This window comes from Silene latifolia, chromosome Y (genome assembly GCF_048544455.1).
Source record: "Silene latifolia isolate original U9 population chromosome Y, ASM4854445v1, whole genome shotgun sequence".
Lineage (NCBI taxonomy): Eukaryota > Viridiplantae > Streptophyta > Magnoliopsida > Caryophyllales > Caryophyllaceae > Silene > Silene latifolia.
The window spans coordinates 127,325,162-127,349,668 of NC_133538.1; the positions used below are offsets into that span (position 1 = coordinate 127,325,162).

A 24,507-nucleotide genomic window follows, 5' to 3' on the forward strand; every position below is an offset into this window, starting at 1 on the left:
AACTCAACCTCAACAAACTCACACAACTATATATATATATATATATATATATATATATATATATATATATATATATATATATATATATATATATATATCAAGGACTGATCAACCCGTATCAAATACATTTGATCAAAATTATTTGGGTTCCATCCTATAGGTGTGACCTTAAGGGATCAATTGATCACCACCGTCAAACGACTGTAATGTCAAACTCTAGTTAGCCAATCATTACCGATTAATGTTGATCAGTTGACTATATAATTGAATCATCCCTTACGTATTCTTATTATGAGATTTAATTATGATGTTTAATCATGTGATCGCACTATTGTTGCGGACACTTACTCCAACAATCTACCACTTGTCCGAGACAAGTGTGCATCACCAATTCTCTTGTCCTATTACATCATCTCCCACTCAATGCAAGGTGTCTTGTAGGTCGTACTTGCATTTGATCATATCTTGAGTGGTTTCCTCGATCTGGAGAGTAAATGTTTTACCGGAATTATCTACCGTAGATACCTTCCGAGCGTGGCCACGCATTTTCAGTTCACTACTCCTCGAGTGGCCCTGATATTTTAGATAACCCTGACAAGGGGATGGACAATTCCTATCGCACTATTCCCTTCGTACACCCACAGTTCATCATGACCCAAAATATGCACACTCGCCCCTTTTTACAGAATAGCTTGGGGCAAAAATCAAAGTCAATAGAAAACTGTGCCGACTTGGGTGAATAGTCTTTAGTCAAAGAATTGACTCAAAAGAATACTATAGTAGCTCTTGCCACGACCAGGCTTTATAAAAATTACTAGAACTCTATAAGCGGTCACTGCCCGACAGAGTGTCCCATACAGTCTGCCTCTGTGATCGACTAGTCATCCCTTATGACACTATGGCACTTGAACTTGCCATCAATCGCATCACACTCTAGTCACTTCTAGACGTCACCTCATATAAGCAACTAGGGGCCAATACTATGTTAATACAATTCACTTTAATAAGGTTCAACGTTGTCCTTACAACCTATTTGGATATAACAAAGTAATAAAAGAGGTTAATATAAAACTCAAACGATGAATGCATTATCACATATGTAAAATTGATACCATATCAATTACTACATAATCTATAATCCATACTTAATATTGTATATAACTATACATCTTAACTCAATTGAAATGGCATGACTTATCATGCTTAGCCTATGAAAAAACCTTGGTTACCAAGTTTTAGCAATACTTTGCACTTTCCCTAACCTTACTATATACTATTTCCCATTCTTGTGTATAATCTTGTATTATAAGAACTTCTTTGAGTACGTGTCAAGATCAAACGGACATAGGCTCTCTTGCCTTTGAATAACTCCCCTTTGTCCTCACAAAGTGTGTAGGGATAGGACTTTCGGTTATTGGAACGAACTACCATAGTTCCTCCAATTCATAAAACCGAATCCTAATATCATCCCCTCCTTCTTGCATATCTCATTATCGCAAGTTTACTCAATTTTCGTTGTGTATATCTCATTGTTCAACTGCTTACGATGTTTCTAACAGTTATCCTCCTTAAATAATATAGCCAAGATAGTTCTCTAATCATCCTTATGTGTTTAGAATATGGTTTTGTGCAACTCCTTGCACATAAATCAATCTCATTTCTAAATGCTCAGCTTCATTTCTTTATTACTTTCCTGAGTGCTAACCAATGAACTATATGGCTATATGGTGACTTCTCTCAAGGATTCGATTTATAACTTCTCGTAATACTCCAGCTATACGAAGTTTAAGAATGGTGATACATGTTAGTGTAACGAATTAATTCCGCAGCGGAAGCATGTGGATTCAATTTCTAAATGTTCAATACTTTTGAACTTGTCAAGATTCTTATTAACATAAGAATATTCATTTAACGCTAATATGCTTTTAGAACTATCTTTGTAGGTCTGAATACCTTAGAGATGTATTATTCTTCTTATAAGTCTTGCATCATTCACAATGATCAATTTGTCATTCACATATAAGACTAATAAAACCACCCTACTCCCACTAAACTCCATGTATTATTCAGACTAATAATATGCTTTTAGAACTATCTTTGTAGGTCTGAATACCTTAGAGATGTATTATTCTTCTTATAAGTCTTGCATCATTCACAATGATCAATATGTCATTCACATATAAGACTAATAAAACCACCCTACTCCCACTAAACTCCATGTATAAACAGAACTACTCGACAACTCGAGAAAAGTTTATCACATGATCAAAACATACAATTCAATTCCATTACTTCTACTTAAGACTTTTTCTTAAGTTTTCATCCTACCTTAGGATAGTTGCGATTTTCAAAACTCATGCAAGATGATTTTAAAATACAACTATTACAAAATCCGAATTCAACGAAGCGTTGCAATTGGTGTAAACCACTTACCACCAATCAACCAAGTTATGGAAACATCTTAATGTTTATGTTCAGTTCGGACTTTTGTGGAGTTGAAACTAGATAAAGCATCTTAATAAGTTACAGGTTTGTTACTTTCAAAATGTAACATGACTCCTGTCCACCTATGTTTCGAAGAAATAATTACTGATTTTGACCAAGAAGGAACATCTTCCTACTAAGAAGGAACATTTTCCTACGTCTTATTCTCATTTTGTGGCTCTTTGAACATTTTCTACCACTCTTTCTTTAAGAAATAATCCTCTTTTCTTAATAGGCAGCATCACGAGCCACAAACCCTTTGTTCTCGTGATCATATAGAAAGAGAGAGCACATGTTTACTATCGAAACAAGCTGCAATTTAGGCACCATGCCTAACCATATCTTATATGAAAAGTAGATGATTGCTTTAATCATTTTTTATTTTAGTGGAAAATTTTGTTGGAGTGTCCTCGACAATAATGCGATCACAATTGTCGATCATGATGATCACATGTTTAAATCTCATTTTTAAGAATACATAAGGGATGATTCATTTTATAGTCAACTGATCAACATTAATCGGTAACGATTGGCTTGCTAGAGTTTGACGTTACTGTCGTGGGACGGTGGTGGTCAGTTGATCCCTTAAGGTCACAGCTAAAGGATGATGCCCTAATCTGTAAAGTTGATTAATTGTATGACGATACAAGTTAATCAATTCCTTAATATTGAACAATTCAATTTGTGAGAGAGAATATTGATATCTTATTGTAATGGGATTAAATAAGATTTATTTTAGGAATTGAAATACTTTATTACTAAAATTAATTATTGTTTGAGAAACAATAGAGATAAGAATGAATGGTTAATTATAATTACAAGATGGTGTGAAATACAATTTTATGACCCATTTTATTTATGTGATGAAGTATCACTAGTCAATTTGTTGTATGTAATTTAATTAATTTGTAAAATGATATTTATGTGATGAATATGCATTAAATTAATTAATAACATGTAAAAGACTACATGTGACATATTGTGTGACAAATGACAAATTGACAAAATAAAATGGTTGTCCATTTTATAAGGAGAAACCGATTTTAGGTAGTGTAAAATGGCTTTTGTTTATTTGAATTTGTTCATAGTGTATGGCATATGTAATGAGTACTCTAGCCTAGTCTTACACCTATGGTTTTAGAAAAGAACAAAAGCTAAAAGTGAAAGACCATATATTGGCTCTCCTCCCTCCCAAAACCGTGACACCCTCCTCCACTTTAGAGGATTATTTTTCTCTGCTTATTCTCTTTATGCTTGTCCATTCAAATGACATGCAAAGTTTTCCTCTCTCACATATTCATCTTTTTCTTCATCAAAACATGAGATTTTTGATACAAATTGTTCAAAAAAAGATTACTAATATTATTAGTGTAATATATGAGTATTAGTAATCAATTTTAAGGTAAACTACTAAACAAATATCTAGCAAATATTATTTAGTGGGGATAAGGGATAATCTTGGATGCAATCAAGAGGAGTGGCTTCTATACTTGAGGTCTTTGGAGGATCATCCTAATACTCATCATAGCTCAAGAACAAGTGAAGGTAGGAGACCTTACTTGTGCCCAAATATCTGAAATATCAAATGTAAGGAACCGTTTTTCTCCTTACTCATGTTTTTGTTTTGCATGCATAAGATCCTTAAGTTTTATGACTAAAACTTTGAACCAAAATATGTGATATTTAAAATATGATTTCCAACAAGTGGTATCAGAGCAATAGGTTGTTTGCATGCAAATCGGTTTATGGTTTTTCCGAGTTATAAGATTAACATACAAAACTAATTAATTTGGATTTATGAAGATAAACCTAAAAATAACTTTGCATATTAAAAGTTTCTGGTCCTAAGTGATTTTTAGGACATTTTGGTTTATTTATGGATTATATTGTTCATTTTGTTAATTTATGACATAAAAATGTGATTTTGTATATATAAATGTCATTTTTGGACGAAAATTACTTAAACTTCGAATTTTCCAGTGGTTTTTGGATATGTTTTCACATATAATACATACTGATGGCCTGTAAATTTTCATGTCAAGATGAATTATTTTGCTCGAAATATGAATTTTATAAGTTAAAATCGTATTTAAATGGGTAAATAGGTTAATATGATTTATATTTCGAATTTAATCATGAATTTTTAGTATGTTGTCCCATGCAATTTTACAAGATGTGTGTAAGATTTTTGGCTATAGTGAAGTCCTTTTGCATGATTTATGAATTTTTGATGAAAAATCACATAAATAGTGACTATAATTAGTTATAATGCTAAAATATACTTCATGACTAAATAAAAAAACTTCACATGTTGCATTTTATCATATATTTCAGATATTAAAGCGAAAATTTAATGAAAATAAATGTTCTCATATTTTAATGGTCATATTTGTTAAAACCGATAAACCGCAACATTCTTTTTCTCGATAATTTTTTGAAATATTTAACCTAATTATTGAATATTATGAGAGTCATGGTATTTTTTTCCAGAATGTTCATAAGTTTGAATTTTAAATTTTGAAATTATTTGAAATTATTTTGATTTAATCTGAAGTTTATGTTATAAAATTGTAATTTTAAGTCCATTATGAACAATGTTGTCAAATCAAGTTAAATTATTGTCAAAGTGTTAGTGAAGACTAAATTTTGAGTCCTAAGTGAATTAGGATAATTAACTTGAACATAAATATGAGTTTATGTAACATATTGTGATTTAATAAGTTAAATCGCGCAAATACGTAAAAACCAATTAATATACGATATTGGCTCTTATAAGGCGATTTAGCATAAAATTGAGCATGTTCATACATATTATAATTCTGCATTTTATTTATGATTGTCATATTTTATTTTTTTATATATAATTTTTGAATTAGGTAATTTTACTTAGTATGGCCTTAGTTTTTAATTGATATTACCCGAAATATATGGGAATATCGATTCGGTTGTAATTTTTGTGATCTCGTATCACCAATTTGTAATTAATAGTTATTTAATTTTTATTACATATGTATAATAGGAAATTATGTAATTTATTTTGTAATTTCCCGGAGTTCCCGAAGAAGACGGTGTTGCCTCATTTTGCGTGCCAAGACCGAAGTTCAAGGGACCAAAGAAGTTGGTTTCCGCATTTTTAATAGTTTATTAGATTTACTATTTTAGGAAGGCCATACTAGGATTTTATTTTTATGCTTTGCATTTTATTTATATGTTGCATGCATTGCTAAATCGCCATAACTAAACATGCATTTTAAATCGAGTTTATCGACCGTGTCAATTATAATTATCGTAGTTCACCGCTTTAGTTCACTTAAAACGTGATAGATAATAAATTGACATGACCTCTCTCTAAAATAAACAATTGAGACTTAGCCTTACCAAAAAGTAGAAACCATGAAAACCTATTTCGTGAGAGAGTGCGCTCGGCCAAACCGGGGTACAAACCTTGTTACGTAGGGGAAGTGAGTGATAAATGTCTATCCACCGAATTCATGTTGATGAGGGTTGTATCGCCAAAGCGTGCCCAAGTTAATGTGAATTTGGATCATGGACACATTTATTCGAAATTTGGGCTGAATTCAACAAAAGTATTCTCGACCATAGCCGGATGTGTTTTGGGCTAAAGATAAATATTAATGTAATTTTATCGACCAAGAGTTCTAAAAGTAGAATCGATTAAAGAGTTAATCCACCGAGTTATATTGATAAGGGTTGTATCGCCAAAGCGTGCCCAAGTTAATATGAATTTGGATCTTGGAATCATTTATCATAGTTGGGTAGAGGTCACTATGCAAATGTTTTACTTGTTTACAAGTATTATTATAACGATAAATGTTAGTTTTCATCATTCCGTTGTCGCATCATTCGCATCGTTCTATTTCTTCATCACAATTTATATACGATATCATTTCGATTCAAATCTCTATTAAAACATCGTAACTAAAGACAAATTTGAATTTTCTTCTAAAAACCTCGTAATATCCATTACAAGGATCTCTTGTGAAAAGTATAGATAAAAGTTATTCGTGATCAAAAGGGTTTTTGATTCTTGACTAACATATCTACTTACAATGAATTGTTTCTCATATGCTTAATTGAGTTAAGTACTTTGAAACGTTAAATCATTTTGGTAACTAGATTTGTAGGAAATCAAAATTGACCAAAATACCTTAACCACTTCAATGAAAGTTTTAAGACTAAACGAATGAATTGAAGAGTAGTCTTCATGAAATTCAATTTTGCTTCTCTAAGCAAAGACTCATTAAAATGAGTGGGAGCATTCTCTTAACCGTTAAGAAAAGGACGAGGTTCAAAGAAGTAAAATTAGAATGGAATTGATACAAGGTAATGTTAAAAGTAAAGTTATTGAGAATAACGATACTAAACCTATCAATCCCGACCGATAAAGTTTCCATTGTCTTAAGTATTGGACACTGAAAGGAAACTACCTCAAATTATTGAAGAATCAGCAAGTTAGTTGTGGGACATCTAATGAGACATTCTTCTATAAATGTTTATTTGATTGACATAAATTTTGCTAGTACTACTTCGTCAATATTAGAAACCGGTGGTGATTTTCATCATTGTATTCGATCCATAAAGATGATTATGATATGACGACTAGCATCAAATAATGTCGAGAGATAGAGTCATTGTGTATTCAATCTAGTTTTTGGGTTTAAAGTTGTACTTAATTATGACTATTAAGTGCATAAACTCTAATTAAGAATATAATCTTGTTAAGATACAAAAGAGGTTTCACTTTTGTGACCCTATACACCATGATTTGATGTATGGCTAGCCCATTATCAAGGTGATTATATTCTAAACCAAACTAGAATAATATATCATGTAGATGATGCAAGACTGAAATTGGTAACCCAAGATTAAACTATAAATTCTAGAATGATGAACGCAAAGAGTTAGCGAGTACTCTTGGAACCATTAGATTGTTAATCTTATGGTATATGCGTATCTTGTATTCGAACCAAGATGTCTCGTGCCTTTTGGTTAAAAAGGAGATCGAGGATGTAAATCATTGATCCAAAATAGGTTGATCATTTTCTTTTACCAACGATTTAAGTTGACACTATTGTGTTCACTTAATAAGGTAAATGGAGAAATCTTTGAAGAAGTTCAAAGAGTTCAAAGAATCACGATTTAGTCGTGATGGGATTATCAAAGTGAAGACTTTGATATAAGCCAAAGGAAAATGTTATATAATATCACAAATTAATCTCTCTTAGCATGCATTATGGGATAATGTGTGGTTGGATAAAGAAATCAAACGCTATTCGATATGGTTTGGACTTCAATCAAGTTACCTTGAGTTACTTGATCCTTTTGGGGATTTTATCATTTTGTCTAAATTATTTTTCCACTAAATCTAAAATGATTCATATGAGATATGAAATGGTAGGGTACCATGCTTGTAAGTTTTTCATAAAAAAACAAATGCTCATTTTTCCCCTTACAATAATCACGAGTACAACGGGTTTGTGGCTCATGAAGCTGTCTTTCTAGAATACAAGTTTATTTCTAGAAGACAGAGTGGGAGAAAATTTTCAAGAACCACAAAAGAATTGTGTCAAAAATTGTATATCGCAAGAAACTGTATTTTCTTGGCTACATGACGTTGGTTCTTCGAAACCTAGGAGGTTGAACTCATCACCTGTTGAAGATGATGATTTCATGTTACTTTTAATAAAGAAAAGAGCTTACAACTTACAAGAAATTGTTTGGTTCAAGTTACTTCTAGAAAGTAATTAACATATGACTTACATGAGAGTGGTTAAATCACAACTCAATACAAGGCTTAGAGCCATGAAAATCCGAAATAAATTCTAAGTGAATTGTTAGATATCAAAGTTTGATTGGTGGCAAAGGGTTTTGCACTAGTTTAAATGCTTAAGTCTATTTGGATCTTCTTAGGGATTGTGTTTCATTATGAGATATATAGCGAGTGAATCTAAAACCCACTTCTTCAATTAGAAGGAATGTATTCAATACATGTCTTGTGTTTTGTAGATTCTTGCAATCCTAAGATAATGTGAAAGTTAAGAGAGGGTCTTAAGTAGGACATCATTGAGTTGGAATTAATGTTTTGATCATGTTATAAAACTTTTCTCGATAAGTCGAGAAGTTGTGTTTATACATGGAGTTTAATGGGAGTTACGGTAATTATAATTAGTCTAATATGTGGATGACATATTGATCATTGGGAATGATTTAAGACTTGGAGAAATATAATACATCTTTAATATCCAGATTTATGGAGATAAATCCAGATGATATTAGCGTCAAATAAGAAGTCTTATGTTGATAAGATTCATAACTAGTTCAATCAAGTTGAACATATTTGATTGATTCCATTTGCTTCCGCTGCCGGATCATTAAATGAGTAATGATGTATAGCACTTCATATACTTTGAGTATGATGAATTGTTTCAAAATCGAATTTAAGTAATAGTTATCAAATAGCCATATAGATTATTCTTAAGTGCTTAAAGAAGCATTAAGGATGGAAAGTTAAGTGTTTTTTGAGGAAATTCACAAATTTGTGTAAGGGCTTACACTAATGACTGTTGAGATTGCATAAGTTTCGGACAAAAACCGTATTCGAAACACCTAAAGATGGTTAAAGAACCATTGTGGCTATGTTATTTAAGAAATGGATTTGCTAGAATCGTTCTAGGCAATAAAGAACAGTTAGAGATGCTTACAACGGAAATTGAGTACACTTGCAGTCATGAGATGTGCGAGAGGGATGGGTCCCGCACACTGTGAAAAACAGTGGGAGCTATTCTATGACTAGAGAGCTTTTGTCTAGATTGGATCTAGACACGTACTCAGAAATTTTTGTAATACAAATGTATACATTATAAAGGAAAACGAGTATGTAGTAAGGTTAAGTAAGGTACAAGAAGTTGATAAAACCTACTAACCAAAGCCTTTTCATAGGCTTAACATGATGAGCCATGTCATTTCAATTGGATTGAGATGAACAACTACATATATGATCAAATTGGATTATAAGAATATGAAGTAGTAATCAGGTATTGACTATTCATATGTGATAATCACATTTGTCGCTCGAGTTTTTATCTAAAAACTCCTTTTATACTTTGTTACATCCAAACGTGTTATGGAGACAATGTTGAACCCCGTTAAAGTGAACCCGGATTAACATAGTATTCGCCCATAATCACTTGTATGAGGTGACGTCTCGAAGTGACTAGAGTGTGATGCGATTGATGGCAAGTTCAAGTGCCATAGAGTCATGTGAGATGACTAGTCGATCACATAGGCAGACAGCTAGGAACACTCTGTCGGGCAGTGACCCCTTATAGAGCTGGCAAATTTATAAAGCCTGGTCATGATGAGAGCTACTATAGTATTCTAATGAGTCGATTCTTTTGACTAGACTGTTCGCCTAAGGTGTCACGGTTTCAGATTAACTTTGATTTATGTTACTACGACCTTCGTAAATGGGGTCAAATGGGCATATTTTGGGTTATGATGGCTGTGGCTAGTCGAAGGGAATAGTGCGATAGGAATTGTCCACCCTCTTGTCAATGTTAAAACAATATCTCAGGGCCACTCGAGGAGTAATGAAATGGAAATGTGTGGCCACGCTCGGACGGTATCTATGGTAGATAATTCCATTCAAATCAGTTATTCTTCAGATCGAGGAAACCACTCTCGATATGATCACTTGCAAGTACGACCCGAAAGACACCTTGCATTGAGTGGGAGATAGTAATAGGACAAGAGAATTGGTGACGCACACTTGTCGAGGACAAGTGGGAGATTGTTGGAGTGTCCCCGGCTATAATGCGATCACAATTGTCGATCATGATGATCACATGTTTAAATCTCATTTTTAAGAATACGTAAGGGATGATTCATTTTATAGTCAACTGATCAACATTAATCGGTAACGATTGGCTTGCTACAGTTTGACGTTACTGTCGTGGGACGGTGGTGGTTAGTTGATCCCTTAAGGTCACACCTAAAGGATGATGCCCTAATCTATAAAGTTGATTAATTGTATGACGATACAAGTTAATAAATTGCTTAAAATTGAACAATTCAATTTGTGAGAGAGAATATTGATATCTTATTGTAATGGGATTAAATAAGATTTATTTTAGTAATTGAAATACTTTATTACTAAAATTACTTATTGTTTGAGAAATAATAGAGATAAGAATGAATGGTTAATTATAATTACAAGATGTTGTGAATTATAATTTTATGACCCATTTTATTTATGTGATCAAGTATCATTAGTCAATTTATTGTATTATAAGTTTTCGACCCTTTCTTGCTTAGATTTCGTCTCTTTATTGCTGAAATTGGGACGAAATCTGGGTTTCACAAACCCTAATTTATGAACTCGAGAATTGATACCTGAGTTGAAGCGATTTTGAGGACTGAATTGGGTTTGTTGTATCTATTTCGGCGGGTTTCGAGTTCTTCGCAATTTCGGTTGGTCTGTAACTACGCAAATCTTCATGTTCTATCTCTCTTTTTTCCTAAAATCCGATTTACCTTGCTTGAGTAGAACACTTATGCGCCCTTCTGTTTAATTTCCATTTATCTGCTGGGCACTGTTACTGAATTGAAGGATGTCGTAAGGTTTAGGTGTCGAGTTTTGTCGCCAGTGAGGTAGTGGCTGTCGTGAGTTGTTGTTGGAGTTGCTGCGTGTATTTCTTGGGTGGTTGTGAATTTGTTACTGCATTGTTGTTGCTGGAGTTGCTGTGACTAGGTGTTGGTGAAGGAGGTTGTCCTCTGAATTGTTGGAAGTGTGTTGTTGTTGTTGTATTGTTGTTGCAGGTTCCTGACAGTGCTGTAAAATGACCACAAAACGAAAAAACCCACCTCGAAAAGCTACAAAAACTACCCCAAAGGCCAGCACTAGTACCTCACGTGCTAGTGCCAACCGTCTAGCTGTCGATTATATGGGATGTACTCTGACTGAGGTTCAACAAAAATACTGGAGAGCCCTTATACTTCCCAAAAGAACCATCCGCGTAACAAAATTTCTTGACAGAGAGGCATTGAGTCAGTTGGGAGTCCTTGAGGCGGTGGAGGTATTGTTAGAACGGGCTGGGTTGAGTGAGTTTTTGAACAAGAAGGCTGACACGTATAGGAGATTAACGCTGGAATTCTTATCCACCGTTGAGCAGGTGCCTGAGAGTGACCCCCCTAGCATTAAATTTCAGTTAATGAACAAAGAAACAGTCTTATCCTATCCTACTTTGAGGGAAATATTTGGTGTAGCCGCAAGAGCTGATATAGAGAGTTTGGCTGGTTGTTCTTGGGCAGCTACAAATGAGTTTTGGTATGCACTTACTCATCAGTGTAATGATGGTCACATCTTAGAAAATTTCTAGGCTTCCTCACCCGGCATTCCGCTTTATTCACCGTGTCCTTGTCATGACATTGTTGTGCCAGGAGAACCTACTAATATCAACCGGAGTGAGATTAACATGTTGTGGGGTATGGGACCGGAAGGAGTAGGTCGGCCGGATTGGGTGAGTGAATTTGTTCAAATGTGTGTTGATATTCGGAGTGTCAAAACTGGTAAGATTCCTATGGGAGGCATGGTGACTTTGCTTGCTATGCATTTGGGGAATGAGTTAGACCCACGAGATCGCATCCGCGGGATCTCTTCTTTAACCATTGAATCCATGTGCTACCATATGCAGATGTTGGGTCGTATTGATTGCGAGGAGTTAGCCTATGCTTTGCTGTTAGGAACTGTTAAGAAGGAAGCTTACTTGAGACTACCTCGCCCGGAGGGAATGCTGATTCCAGTGGGACCGCGTCACAGCGATCTATTCATTCCCATGGACCCTCCGTAGCTGCTTGTTCTAGTCACCTCAAAAAAGAAGAGTAGTACTGGAGTTGCTAGTACAGATTTAGTGATGGCGGAAGCTGATGGTTCGAAGGAACCTGAGCATGATGACAAACATGAGGGTCATAATGGTGAAGGTAGTGGTGGTACAGAGGCGTTTGGTGATGTTGCTTGGAGGGACCATGTAGAGCTTGAGTTAGAGGAATTGCGGGATGAGATTGAGAGTGTTCATGATGCGACCAGGGAGTGTTTGGCACTTCATCGTGCCATGAGTGACATGTTCACAGCTATGTACCCGAGTTCTTACACACCCCCTGAGGTTACCTTGTATGAGGAGTTGGCTAAGAGACGTCTTGACAGAGAGGCTCGTGCTAGAGCCCGACAGACCCGTCGCTTCGGGTCTCCTTCTTCCTAGCTAGTGGTATGCCCTTTCCCTTTTCTTTTGTTTTCCCGTACAACATTGAGGACAATGTTGAGTTCAAGCATGGGGAGGGGTATATGCACTATTGTACATATTTTAGTCCGTCACTTGTAATTTATTTTGCTTGATTTAAAAAAAAAAACAGAAAAACTGAAAAAAAATGAAAAAAAAAAAAAGAGAAGTACCTGGTAGGACTTACTATTTTTCGGTTACTTGTCGTTAGGAGCACCTAGACCAAAACACAATTTATAACTTCACAAACAACTCTACAATTAGTAAAGAGGCAAGTAAAGGTCGGATCCCAAGGGACGGGAATTGAGATGAGATTTCTATTGCAACTAGTGGTGTCTTAAGGGGTGTCACAATTGGGGTTTGATGTAGAAGATCACTAAACTAAAAAGCAATGAAAGTAAACAAGCAAGATGAATTAAAAGGGATGTAAACAATTGATAAAAGGCACTAGGGTGTCATGGGGGTCATAGGGGATTTATGGGAATTGGTCATACAAACATATTCTCAAGTTATAATTAAGCAATTATTGTTGTGATGGATCGAGTTGGTTTATATCTTACAATCCTAGGAAAGTTTGGGTCCCGGAGCCGAATCGATTAGATTGTACAACACCTACAAGTCGACTTAATCTTCCATACTCAACAATATGCATGGTCTAATGAGACTCGAGTTGGTTTATGTCTTACAAGTCTCATTGAAAAGATAGGTGATGGGTAAAAAATGCAAGGATTCATAGGCTGACATTTCATCAAACATAACATGTGCATAAGTTGAGATCACAACAAGCAAGCAAATCAACTATGAAAGCATATTACTTTAAGCATGAATCATCCCCCATGTTGGTTTCCCCTAATTACCCGTTAACCCTAGCTAAGGAAACTACTCACTCATTATCTTGTTGAACATGCTAGAAAGGTTGTCAATCATACCAACAAAGTGAAACATGATGAATAAATGAAAGTGATTAACAATAATTAAAGAGGGATTAAGAGAATTATACCTACTAATGATTCCAATAAAAAAGCAAAGAATAAAAGAAGTACTTGATGCTTGATTGAGAGGTTGTCAATCTTCCAATAATAACCCAAATAATCTTCAATTACCCAAAATAAAGGATGAACAAGAGAGAGATTAAGGAAATAAAACTTGTATTAAAACTTGATTAAATGTTGATTACAAGATTAAAGAGCGATTTTATAGATATTAACTACTCTAAAGATTGCTAAGAAGAACATGCTCTTCTAATTAGACTAATGGGGTATTTATAGTGGGGATTAGGTGCATGTATTAGGGTTAACTAAGGGCTTAAATAACGATTAAGTCCCTTGTTGAGGAAACGCCAGTCTCTTTTGGAAGACTCCGGTCTCTAGGGAGACTCCGGTCTCTAGAAAAACATGTGCATCCTTCCTTGAAGTTTGAAGAAGACGAAATGGGTCTGTCTGGGAATCCGGGCGTCTTTAGCACGGGAAGGGCGGATTTGGCGGTTTCTGCCCGGACGTCCAGGTGGTGAAGACGGGCGTCTTCTGGAGCTTTTGCCTGGGCGTCTTGGGGGTGAAGACGCAGGGATTGTGGGGTGAAGACGGGCGTCTTCTGGACAATCCGAACGGATTGTCAGGCAGTCTTGTTCCTTCTTCTTTTCTTCCTTTTTCATCATAAAATCCTTGGGGATTTCCTCGGGGATGCAAGGATCTTTTCTCATCATTTCCCATCTACTATAGTATGTACAAAGGCCTTCTAATCTTGTCTCTCCTTGATGCTTGGTCATTGAATTCAATCAATTTAGCCTCATTTTGCCATGAAAATGCAAGGTTTGCACTCCTTTCCTACCAAGGACACAAAACCTCAAAGAATATGCAAAACAAAGAATTAAAGACAATAAATGACCCAAATATGCACTGAAAAGCATGGGAACAAGTCTAATTCGGGGACTAAATATGCTCTAATTATGGTCACATCAAATATCCCCAAACCGAACCATTGCTCGTCCCGAGTAAAGAGGTGACAAACACTAGGACCATTATTTAAACTAACCTAATAACATAGCCGATATGAGACAATTAGCGGGTCTCACTCCGCCCCTTCAACTCACAACAAGACAACCATGAGGTAGAATGCCTTCTTGCAAGGCAATGTGGGTCTTGTCAAAATGGCGACACATCCAAAATTAAGCACACAAAATCAAATAATGGATGCATCTACAAAAGAATAGCCACTTTCCTCGTCTAAGTGGCGGAAATTATCTACAAGGGAAGTAATTCAAGGGTACACACTCCTTCATAGATGCAATTTCTTCAAACTACTAAGCCTAGAAGGATACCAATAAATCACCTCCAAGTTGTGTCAAGCTAGGGTACCTTTGTCCTCAATCGTTAAATGCGTTTGTCAAGTGTAGACTCCCTATGGTGTTAGAAACACTGGAGGATCGTGGAATTCCCCCTCTTGCCTAGACAAGAAGAAGGGGCGTCCCCTCTCTACCATGCACAAAAATGGATACGATGGATAAAGGGATCGATAGTATTTGAGTTTCACTTTGGGAGTTTGCTTTTGTTTTTGTTTTCCCCCCAATTTCTTGTGGCATATAACATTTGAGAACACTTTCTTGCCATTTTTTTTTGATTTTTAGCATTTCAATACTTGACAACTTTCAACTTTTTGCATTTTCTTTTGAACATTTTCAAAGTCACCCCATATGTAGTGAGGGTGGCTTATATTTGAAGTTTTAGGAGTTCTATTTTTGCTCCTCTTTTCATTTGATGCATTTTGCAAACTTTCTTTCACTTTTCATTTCATTGAACTCAAATTGATTTCTTTTTGTGTCCATTCCCTTTGATGACAAAAATGTGGTAGAACATGGATGATGGATGGATGCATGGTTTCAAGGGTCACCTTGGAATAAACGGTAGCCAAGGAGTTATCACACCACAAGGTACTCTTGACTAGGCCTTAATCCATGGGTCAAAGGATACTAGCATGACACTTCCTAGGATGTTTTACAAGTATTCTAACAAGCAAAGTCTTAAGAAGAAAAAGCATCTACTAGGGCCTATATACACTTGTCAAACTTCCCAAGTAGACGGTTTCACAAAATTTTCTAACATGCAACTACATGCCATGATGCAACTAGCATATAAACATCCTAATGCAAATGATTCTACCAACTAATATGACATATAAACTAAATGCAAGTCCTAAGTTCACATTGTTATACCGCATCAATCAAAATAAAGCCACATAATCATTAACATAAAGAGGAAAAAGGAGATTGGAAAGATCATACCATGCGGTCTTCAATATCCTCATATCTCGGATGTGGCGTAGTCGGTCAATGTGAACAAGGATAAAACAAACACAATATATATAACAATATATGCATGACTACACTACAAAGGAAATGAACTTGTTTTTGGTTTTTCAAATTTTTATGGGTTTTCAAATTTTTTGATTTTTTTGGATTTTTGAATAAAAGTGAAGTTAGAATTCCCCATACCCACACTAATATGGGCATTATCCTCAATGGCCAAAATGATGGGAAATCATGCAAGCATGATGCATGAATTCTACTCTAAATGCAAGCTACACTAATCTACACTACATGATGCATGGGTTTTTTTGTTTATGACGGAGAGCGTAATTTAGATTACCTCCCGTTGCGTATGCATGTACTTCCCCAAACCGAGTTAGACATTATTTCTAATGTCCTAAAGTTGGGATAGTTCATGCACACAAGATGCAATGCATGAAACTAAATTTGTCATTTTGGATTTTTAAAAGTGGGAACAATGAAATAAGAACACCTCAATGGGGCCGAGGTGTTAGTCCTCTATGTTGCTAGGACTCTCCAACCATGATCAAGATAAAGTAAATAAAACAAAGAAAGAAGTAGACAAACTTCAAGAGGGTAGGAGCCTCCAAAGCTTGCTAGTCTTCCACCATATCATTATTATCATCATCTTCCTCAATAGAAGTGGACTCATCACCACTTCCCTCTTCACTTTCTTGCTCACTTTCTTCATCATCCTCTTCTTCTTCTTCTTCACTAGCCTCTTCCTCAATGCTATCAACAACCTCATCACCGACAACCTCATCGTCACCCGGAATCTCACCCCTAGATGCACTCGGAAAGAAGACTTCCATATCCGCCCAACTAGGCAAAGGACATGAAGGATCAAGTAGTCCTTGCCTAGCTAAATGAAGGAGGGGTGGATATTGGGCTAAGTAAGCATCTTCCCGATCCTTAAAAGCTTGCTTGTGCATCTCTTGCATAAGTTGAGTCATGTAGTCATTGCTTGCTTTAACACCTTCGGGTTTGAATTCTTGATACTTGAATGGATAGGGTGGTGTGACAATTGAAGAGGAGGGCATTTCAATTTCACCCCTTTGTTGACGGATGATGTATTCGGCTTCTTTTGAGAGGGGAAGAAAGTAGTTGGTCCGATGGACACTCAAACGGCAAATCTTGGAAGGCAAAGTAAAAGATCTAGCCTCATTGGTGAGCCACCGATATTTGGTGTCAAGAGGGTTATGAGTGACCCACTTGTACTTGTTAATCATGGCATCCATGTCAATGAGATGACCCCCCTTTTTCGCCACATACTTGCTATCCTTGTTGAAATTCGGATCAAAGTACTTAGCCAAAAGAGTGACTAAACCTCCATTTACAATAACGGTGGTGCCTTGCTTTCCACAATCAACATTTAGCCATATTTCCACCAAAAGCCTTAGAGAATTGTAAGGCTTGGTGAATTCCCTTCCAATATTTAAGGCCAACTCAAGAAGAACACAATCGAGCTTGGTAAAGTGGTTAGTGTCTTTTCTTGCAATGATGGTATTCCCGATGACCTTGTGCCACACTCTAATGCCCAGATGGTGGACTAATAGAGCGCGACTAGCATGATAGTTCTCAAATTTCCTTCCGGAAATCGCCTCCCAAAGAGGAGCGGGGTCATACTTTCCGGGATTCTTGAAATAACTAGGTGAATCACTAAGACCCAATACTTTACCCAATTCATCAAAGGTGATACGCCTACTCACATTAGCAAGGCGGAACTCGATGTTTTCTCTAGTCTCTACCTTAGTAACTTTCAAAGAACTTAAGAATTCTAAGGTAAGGGAGGGGTATGTCAATTCTCTTGTAGCAAACAATTTTCCCAACCCCATGGCTTCAAAGAAGGCTTGAGTTTGTTCAAGGATACCCAATTTGTTCAAGGCATCTTCACATATGAACTTGGTGGATAGAAAGGATTTTCTAGCATACTTGGCAAATGTATCCCTATGGGAGTTAGAAATGAAAATTACCTCCGGATAGTTCGATATTTGAGCAATTTCCGGAGTTGTTGATGTTGTTGCTTCCAAGGGAGGTTGTTGTTGTTGCACTTCCAAGTTTGAACTAGCTACCACCATAGCCAATAAGGCTTTCTTTGCTTGAAGACTCTTTTGTCTTGTTGAGAGTGCCTTTGCCTTAGGTGCCTTTGTTGCTCCTTTTGTCCTTGCCATTGATGATTTAACCAAGAAAAGAGTGAAAATCTTCAATTTCCAAGTATACCCAAATCGATTTTAAGGTGAAAGGCTTTGCCTTTATAATTTCAAAAATCGACTCAATGGTTGAAGATTTTGGTGCTTGGTTTGATTTTTGTTGAAAGAGGAGTGATTAATTGTTGTTAAAAGGAAGTTTTGATTTGATTTTGTTGAATGTGGTTGAGGAAATCTTGTTTTGGTGATGAAGAGGATAAGGGTTTTGAGTTTTGGGGTTTATGGGTAGTGTTTTGAATGAAGGAATGATGAAATGAATGTGGGATGGGGTATTTAAAATACCCGAAAAATTTGAAATAGCAGGGGAAGACGGGCGTCTTTTCTTCAGGACGCTCGGATTCTGCCTCTTTTGGTTCAGGATTTCTCGCCTAAAGACGGGCGTCTTTCAACAAAGACGCTCGGATTTATCGACTGCGGGACGGGCGTCTTCTGCTGAAGACGGGCGGATTCTCAGACTGTAAGGTTTCTTGTTTTTCCCAGCCAAAAAGACGGGCATCTTTCCTTTCAGGACGGGCGGATTTCTGAAGACGAGCGACTTCTCTACCAGGACGCTCGGATTCTTCAACAGTCCCAAAATTTCAAATTCTCAGCTCAGATGGACGGGCGAATTCTGACAAAGACGCCCGGATTGCCTGAAGACGGGCGGATTCCCAATAAGATGCTCGGATTCTCCCTGTTTTACCCGGATTCAGTTCCATCCGTGTACTTGCATATCCCTTGTCATTTTCCATTCTTCAAATCCCGTGTTCTTCATTGTAGGGGCACTACTAAGGCATGAATAGCCTAGGCAATTCCTATCCCCACACTAGGCTAAAGCACTACACATAAATTAAATCATTAGTCCCTCCCTCACTTCTCTCAAAAAATGATAATTATCTTGATCAAGGCATAAAAATCCAAAAATGACAAAAAATGTAATGTAAGAATTAAAATGCGAGTTAGGGAGTTAGAAATATTTACAAATGGTGGTTTAGGGAGGACTCCACAAAACTCTCATCCATAGTGAGATGTCATGGGGGCATGTCCAAGGTGTTGTTGATGTTTCTCAACACCTTGAAGAAGTAATCAAAAGCTTGTTCATTATCATGATAAAGGTCTTCAATAGACCTTTGCCCTTGTTGTCGGTCTTGATCGATAGCATTACCAATATAGGGATTGAAAATCCCTTCAAACTCATCGTCCCAAAGACCACAAACTTCATCTACTTGATCACTAAAGATCTCTTGAGTTGATGGAGACAACTCCCCTGCTTTCTTGTCTTGGCCAATGAGGCCATCCTCTTCATTGCTTGACTTTGGTGAGCTTTTCAAGCTCTCTTTATTACAATTCACTTTCTCTTTGAATGGAGCATCTTCAACTTTCTTCTTCCATTGGAATTCCGACTTCTTCCTATCATCCTTACGGCTATAATTATCAACCATAAAACATGGTTCATGCAAACGGGGAGCTCTCATGGTCTTGTCAAGATTGAAAGTTATGCTCTCATCTCCCATTTCTAGAGTGAGCTCTCCATGCTTCACATCAATCACCGCACCCGCGGTGTGTAAAAAAGGTCTTCCTAGAATGATTGGAATGTTGGACTCTTCTTCCATGTCAACAACGACAAAGTCCACCGGGATGAAAAATTTCCCAACTCTTACGGGAACATCTTCCCATATCCCTAATGGTGTCTTCGTCGATCTATCGGCCATTTAGAGTGTGATATTGGTGCATTTAAGCTCTCCTATCCCCAACCTTTTACTTACCGAGTACGACATAACACTCACACTATCCCCTAGATCACATAAGGCTTTGTTGATCGTGGTGTCGCCAATGGTACACGGTATTGAGAAGCTTCCCGGATCTTTGAGTTTTGGAGGTGAACTCCCTTGAAGGATTGCGCTACTCACCTTAGTGAAGGCGAAAGTCTCAAGCTTCCGGATTGACTTCTTCTTTGTGAGGATGTCTTTCATGTATTTTGCATAGGCCCGCACGTGATTGATTAATTCCGTGAAAGGAATTGAAACTTCCAAATTCTTCACCATTTCCATAAATTTTCCAAGTTGGTCATCAAATTTGGGCTTGGCTTGACGACTTGGAAAAGGAAGTCTAATCACAATGGGATCCTTCTCCTTGGCCTTGTCTTCATTTTTCTTTGAAATTTCTTCTTTTGATGGTTCTCTATCCTTGGAGTTTTGCACAATTTCATCTTTGTCACTAGCTTCCACAACTTCATCCTCAACTTGCTTCTTCGGTGCTTCATACCTTGTACCACTCCTCAAGTGAATGGCACTAACCGTTTCATGTCTTGGGGGATTACTTTGAGGTGGTAATTGCCCCTTTTGTCTTTGTGAGCTTGAAGATGCTAGTTGAGTCAATTGGGTTTCCAACATTTTTGTGTGAGCTAGGATGTTGTTGATGGTGATTTCCTTTGCTTGACTATCCTTTTGAATTTGAGTGAAAAGCTCTTGTTGATTCTTTGGCATTTGGAGGACCGCTTTTTGAACATCAAAACCTTGGTCATTTTGTTGATTGTATGGAGTTTGATTTTGGTAACCTTGGTTTTGGTTGTAAAAGGGTCTTTGATTTTGGTTTCTCATGGGAGGTGAGGTGTATGGTTGTTGAGGGTTTTGAACATTTTGGCTTTTGTATGAGAGATTTGGATGGAATTTGGTGTTTTCATTGTAATAGTATGAATAAGGGGTGCCACTCTTGTATGCTTGGAAAGCATTCACTTGTTCATTTGTTCCCCTACATTCACTTTGGTCATGTCCCAAAGTTCCACAATTCTAACATATCCCACTTGGGATTGATGAAGATGCCGTCATGGCATTAACATGATGCTTTGGTGATTTTGAGGCTTCTTCAAGTCTAGCCATAGCTTTTTCAAACTTCAAATTGATGGTATCAATGTGAGCACTAAGTTGAGCACCCAATTGAGTAATGGAGTCCACTTCATGCTTTCCTCCTCTTGTAGCCTTGCGAGGTCTACTATATTGTGTGTTATGGACCGCCATTTCCTCAATTTTGTTCCAAGTTTGATTGTCATCGACTTCAGTGAACATTCCATTTGATCCCATGTTGAGAATGTTCTTTGAATCTTCATAAAGACCGTTCCAAAATTGTTGTACCAAGAACCACTCGCTAAGTCCATGGTGAGGACATGAGCGACAAATTCACTTGAATCGCTCCCAAGCTTCATACAAAGATTCTTCATCCCTTTGCTTAAAGCCCGTGATTTGAGCTCTTAGCATGTTAGTCTTTTCCGGTGGATAGAACTTTTTGTAGAAAGCTAGAGCCAACTTTTTCCAAGAATCAATTCCGAGAGTAGCCTTATCAAGGCCTTTCAACCATTGTTTTGCGGTGCCAATTAGAGAAAAAGGAAATAAGACCCATCGAATTTGGTCTTGAGTTACACCGGTTTGAGTAATCGCATCACAATAGTCACAAAAAGTCTCCATATGAGAATGAGGGTCTTCACTAGGCATCCCCCCAAATTGGCTTCTTTCGACTAATTGGATAAATGCGGATTTGGCAATAAAATTTCCGGTTAGATGTTGTGGTGTGGGAGTACCATTGGGTAGGTTCTCCTCGGTGGGTACGGAATGTGATGAAAACTTCGGCATTGTGGGTTGATTTTGTGTTGGATTTTATGTTGGGTTCTCCTCACCTTCTCTTGAAAAAGGGTTGATGAACTCAATAGTATTTGGTTGAATATCTACAACCTCACCAATACCTCTCAAAGTTCTCCTAGCAAGTCTCCTATTGGTTGTCAAAGTCCTTTCAATTTCATGATCAAAGGGTAACAAGTCACCTTGTGACCTTCTAGACATGCAAAATATCAAACAACTCGAAAACAATTAGAACAAACCTTGAGGAGTTTTACTTCCCCAAGGCAAAGAAAGACACAACTAAAAACAATGTAAGAAAATCTAAATCAAGTTAACACCGTCCCCGGCAACGGCGCCATTTTTGGTCGGACTTACTATTTTTCGGTTACTTGTCGTTAGGAGCACCTAGACCAAAACACAATTTATAACTTCACAAACAACTCTACAATTAGTAAAGAGGCAAGTAAAGGTCGAATCCCAAGGGACGGGAATTGAGATGAGATTTCTATTGCAACTAGTGGTGTCTTAAGGGGTGTCACAATTGGGGTTTGATGTAGAAGATCACTAAACTAAAAAGCAATGAAAGTAAACAAGCAAGATGAATTAAAAGGGATGTAAACAATTGATAAAAGGCACTAGGGTGTCATGGGGGTCATAGGGGATTCATGGGAATTGGTCATACAAACATATTCTCAAGTTATAATTAAGCAATTATTGTTGTGATGGATCGAGTTGGTTTATATCTTACAATCCTAAGAAAGTTTGGGTCCCGGAGCCGAATCGATTAGATTGTACAACACCTACAAGTCGACTTAATCTTCCCTACTCAACAATATGCATGGTCTAATGAGACTCGAGTTGGTTTATGTCTTACAAGTCTCATTGAAAAGATAGGTGATGGGTAAAAAATGCAAGGATTCATAGGCTGACATTTCATCAAACATAACATGTGCATAAGTTGAGATCACAACAAGCAAGCAAATCAACTATGTTTACTTTAAGCATGAATCATCCCCCATGTTGGTTTCCCCTAATTACCCGGTAACCCTAGCTAAGGAAACTACTCACTCATTATCATGTTGAACATGCTAGAAAGGTTGTCAATCATACCAACAAAGTGAAACACGATGAATAAATGAAAGTGATTAACAATAATTAAAGAGGGATTAAGAGAATTATACCTACTAATGATTCCAATAATAAAGCAAAGAATAAAAGAAGTACTTGATGCTTGATTGAGAGGTTGTCAATCTCCCAATAATAACCCAAATAATCTTCAATTACCCAAAATAAAGGATGAACAAGAGAGAGATTAAGGAAATAAAACTTGTATTAAAACTTGATTAAATGATGGTTACAAGATTAAAGAGAGATTTTATTGATATTAACTACTCTAAAGATTGCTAAGAAGAACATGCTCTTCTAATTAGACTAATGGGGTATTTATAGTGGGGATTAGGTGCATGAATTAGGGTTAACTAAGGGCTTAAATGACGATTAAGTCCCTTGTTGAGGAAACGCCGGTCTCTTTTGGAAGACTCCGGTCTCTAGAAAAAGATGTGCATCCTTCCTTGAAGCTTGAAGAAGACGAAATGGGTCTGTCTCGGAATCCGGGCGTCTTTAGCACGGGACGGGCGGATTTGACGGTCTCTGCCCGGGCGTCCAGGTGGTGAAGACGGGCGTCTTCTGGAGCTTTTGCCCGGGCGTCTTGGGGGTGAAGACGCACGGATTTTGGGGTGAAGACGGGCGTCTTCTGGACAATCCGCACGGATTGTCAGGCAGTCTTGTTCCTTCTTCTTTTCTTCCTTTTTCTTCATAAAATCCTTGGGGATTTCCTCGGGGATGCAAGGATCTTTTCTCATCATTCCCCATCTACTATAGTATGTACAAAGGTCTTCTAATCTTGTCTCTCTTGATGCCTGGTCATTGAATTCAATCAATTTAGCCTCATTTTGCCATGAAAATGCAAGGTTTGCACTCCTTTCCTACCAAGGACACAAAACCTCAGAGAATATGCAAAACAAAGAACTAAACACAATAAATGACCCAAATATGCAGTAAAAAGCATGGGAACAAGGCTAATTCGGGGACTAAATATGCTCTAATTATGGTCACATCAGTACCCGGCTAGGTGAAAACCCGAAAGGGAGCCTAGGCAAAAAAGGGAAAAGTGGCCGAGGACGGAGTGAAAACCCGAAAGGGCGCTCCGGGTAAAATGAAGAATTGAGATGCGTGCCACGAGAGTAGTGTGAGGAAAATATCTAGAGTGAAAACCCGCAAGGGCGGGAGCTCTAGGCAAAATGAGAGATTTAGGAAAAAAACCATTTCACACTAATTTTTGTGTCCTATTTTTTTTTTTGGTGTGGCGTCATAAGAAGGGTGCTAAAGAAGGTCGGTTGGGTAGGAATAGTGGCTAAGGTGAGAAGAATCGATGTGCTTTGTTGTTATTGTTTGCACTTTCTTTATGCAGTTGTTGGTTTTGTGCTAGTGAGTGGAGTAGAGATGTCTAGGAATATAAACATGGCTAATTGGTTTTTGTTGTAAGCCATGTGAATTTTTGGTTAGGATGGAGCGATAAGGGGCGTAGCATTGTTTTCTATTGCTGTATT

At 37.0% G+C, this 24,507-nt stretch overlaps 1 non-coding gene across 1 annotated transcript; it reads left to right on the forward strand.

Moving 5' to 3' along the window:
• Positions 1-21,434: 21,434 nt before the first annotated feature.
• On the forward strand, positions 21,435-21,541 carry LOC141634922 (small nucleolar RNA R71). The gene has a single exon (XR_012539636.1). It is a non-coding gene; the product is annotated as a small nucleolar RNA R71 (small nucleolar RNA).
• The last annotated feature ends 2,966 nt before the right edge of the window (positions 21,542-24,507 follow it).